A 4174-nucleotide genomic window follows, 5' to 3' on the forward strand; every position below is an offset into this window, starting at 1 on the left:
GACATCCCATGTGTGCTCACATGCACCAGACCAAGCGGGAATCTATATATTTCCAAACATGTTACCTCCAAACTATTGTCTTCTGCCACATCTTTTTGCTTCTTTTATGCATTCTATACATAACATGAATGACAAATGTAGCTTTCTAAATGTTTCAATTTTAGATTCCTTTTAAATCACGAACTGGCCTACAAAATGAGTTCGAGTACTTGCATTTGAATGGATAATAATAAGTATATTACGAGGCCCGTTGTGTCAACTTATTTAATTTTACCCAAAGTTGAGATTAGGTTGTACTGTAAGTTACTAATTATGTCTCTTTCAATGCTGCAAAACCACTCTACAAAAGAAAAGTGAGGTGGCACTACAAAACAAAAGGACAAAGCCGACCGTTTACGTCCTAAAACGGTCGGTTTTAGGCTCATAAGAGCATCTCCAAGGCTGAAGATGAAACTGTTAGCTAAAATTTCATTAGCTAAAAATTTTTTAAGCCTGTAAGAATTTTTGCTCCAGTGGGTATTAGCTAAAACCATTAGCTATATGCAAAATATTATTTTAAATGTTAATTATAAACAAACAATAAAATAATTTATTTAGTTTTTATTCTATATTATTGAAAACAAAATAATATATTTAATAAATAATGATTAATTATAATATTTAACATTTTTATATTATTTTATTATAATTTTTTAAAAATTTGATTGACAATAAAGTAACATTTTCACATAATATTACATAACAATATTATTTATAAAAAAACCATGAATAATACATATATACTTGCAATAATAATAATAATACCTTAAATATTTCAATTTAAATATTGTAAAAATGATTTAAGATAGAATGTTATATGCTATAAATAAAAAAAAATAAAATTTAGAAAGGCAAGAATCAAAGTTAAAATTAAAGATTTTAAGCTAATTATCTTTTGATAATTATCGTTTGATAAAAAAGGGTTTGAAAGAATTAAAAATATAAAGTTGATTATTTTATTATTTAATATAAGTGAAAATAAAAAATATAATTAATAAAAACATATACTAATTTTTTTTGTTAAAAATTCACAATTGACGTTAAATAACTATATAAGTTATTATATTATTTTAATTATATTATTAATTTTTCATAAATATTTTTACAGTTAACAATACTTAAAATTAAATTATAAAATTAAAAAGTTATACATATATAATAGAATTATAATATGATAATACATATATAATATAATATAGACACCTAGGTTGGAGCAGAGTTAAATTTTCTTTAGGTTAAATTTTAAAAGAAAATGACGTCGATATGATATAGATAACAGACACTGAATCAACAAATGTAGCGTGCTGATTTCTCGGCATCTAAAAATATTGCTAAAAGGTCTCTGCGTTGGAGTTGTGTTTTTTTTACATATTAGATATATGAGCTGACACGTAGATTTTAAACCTAACAGGTGACCTGCGTTGGAGATGCTCTAACCGACCAAATTTGTTGATCAGTTTTAACCTACCTGACTGGTTATGACAGATTGATCGTGTTTAAGGCATAAAACCGACCACTTTTCAGCTGCAAAAACTCGTTGATCCGGGTCTTACACTGTCATCTTGAGCCACGTGGACACAACTGCCATGTGTTTAAGTATAACCGACCACCGTCGGTCGGTTAAAATTTTTGACCAAAAATGGTCAAAATTTTTGGAGCCCAGTAAAACCGACTGAAGGTGGTCGGTTATAACAGTTTGATCAGAAAAGTCAATTTTTTGGAGCACAATAAAACCCACCGAAGGTTGTCGGTTATAACAGTTTGACCAAAAAGATCAATTTTTTGGAACATATCAAAACCGACCGCGAGAACGATCGGCTTTACACTGTTGGTCGGGTTTATAGCAGAACGTCATGCAGGTGGGTAAAACAGACCATTCATAACCGACCAACTCCTGTGGTCGGTTTTTTTCTTTTGGTCGGGTTTATAGCAGAACGCCCTACGGTCCAGTAAAACCGATCTGCACTGGTCAGTTTTCTACGTTGTCATATGGTCACAGTGGTCTTTTATGTGTTCTTCGGTCGGTTTTCTGGCATTTTTAATGATAACTGTGGTTTTCTAGAAACCACAGTTATTTTATTTTATTTATGTGTTTATGTGTGTGTATGTTATGCTTGTGAATATAATTTACACCTATTTGTTCACTGCATACTCTCTCAACTTTTTCACTGCATACTTTTTCAATACACCTATTTGTTCACTGCATACTCTCTCAACTAACTGTCATTATCTGCTCAACAAGTTAATTTAATTTCTCGTGAGTTTGTAATACATATGTGCTGATTAAAGCCGAATATTAGTATTTATTTTTCTTTCATAAAGAAATAAAAGCAGTGACTGTAGTTGTTCCAACTTCTGAATTTTTATAAAATTTAGGCTATTTTCTTTTAATTGTATGATTAGATTTGTTTCAGTAATTGGATACGATGCATTCATGTTATGATTTCACTAATTGTTCCCTGATTTGGTGATTCTTCCAAGTGGATTCGTAATTTTCTATTTACACATTATATATCTTGCAATCATGTATTGGTTTTTTACAGGGAGGCTAGAACACTTTTCTTACAAAACGTCCAGTGTTGCTTAAGAAAATAATAATCTACTGATCATAAGTTGCATCTAAAGATTTAAAGCTAGAATTCAGTAAAAGAACTATAAGCCTATGAACTTAACAAGGCAGTTTATAGAGTTCTGGTACCATCTCATGTTGTTGCTTGTCAAAATCTGGGGTGTCATTGAACTTGTTGAAATCCCTAATGTTGATTATTTTACGTAGTCAGATGTTTTTTTATTGTTATTATGTACATTTCTTTTCTTGAAGTTACATGTTAAACTTAATTTGGTGATATCCCCACAAATGTACAATTTTGCTTTTCTGAATATGCAATGGTATTAATGGTTGGTTTTGTTTGTTGTCGGTCCGTTTTTTGGGTTTTCTTCAAAAAAAAAGGTGCTGCTGTTTTTATTTATTGCCATTACCTACGACCAACAACAAACAAAGCAACAAAGCAACTAACCAACCAAATTAACTAAAACCACGAGAACAATAAAAATTACCATATACATTAACATCTACTCAAACTATTACCATTAACTACCAAACATAAACATCAAATTACAATTGTTTAAAGGCAAACCAAAAGCCCGTGGCAGTCATTAACCAACATTCAAAATCCAAAATGCATATATACCAAAATCCAAACTAATTTAGTGAGAGCGTCGAGTCGGAATGTGCGGGACTGGCTAGCAGTTGGTTTTGTCTTCAGAAATAAAACGACATGATTTTTGTCTGACAAATTACTAAAAAATTGATTAAATATACACAAAGACTTAACCGACTGATAAAGTAGTCAGTTTTAATCCGGACACGTCAGCACTAAAACCAACTATATCAGTTTCGGTCGGTTAAAATAGTTCGATGCCTTGCTATCAAGGCATAACGACGTCATTCTGAGTATAACTGACTGATTGCGGGCGAGCGGTTTTATCCTGACACTTTTTTGTTGCCAGGCGGTTTTGTCCTGTTTTTTTTAGTGTGGGGATTGCCTTGGTAAAGGAGAGGGACAAACTAAAACAAGTAACAGATGCAAACTATAAGCGCTCAAAAAATTTTGGGGTCTTAGATGAATTTTAAAATGAGGCCTATCTTTTAAAATGTATTATATTGATAATATAATAATCTTTTTGTAATATTCAAATATTATAAGATAAAACTCAGAACCAATTTTTTTTAGAGAATGGACGTAGAAGGTATAGAGCAGAATGGTGTTTAAATAAGTATTTAAAATGTAATTTTAAATAACTCAAAGATGAAAAGTTACATTAACATCATAAATTAATATACATTAATGATTTTATAATGTCACATGTCGTAACATAAATAACTTTCATACATGGATAGTTGCATATAATATATTATTAAAATGAAATTAATGGTGTTATTAAAATCAAAATTTAAAAAGCAAATGAGATGAATTAAAAATTGAAAATTCATAATAAAATTTCAATTTTTTTTTTGTCAACTAAAGCTTATATTCTTGAGTATCAGGTTACATTCCCGATAAAACAATCATTCACAATTTATTAGAGTACACATTTAAGTCAAGTATTTAGTGTTTCAAAAATTAGTGGTATT

This window comes from Daucus carota, chromosome 1 (genome assembly GCF_001625215.2).
Source record: "Daucus carota subsp. sativus chromosome 1, DH1 v3.0, whole genome shotgun sequence".
In the NCBI taxonomy this organism is placed as follows: Eukaryota; Viridiplantae; Streptophyta; class Magnoliopsida; order Apiales; family Apiaceae; genus Daucus; species Daucus carota.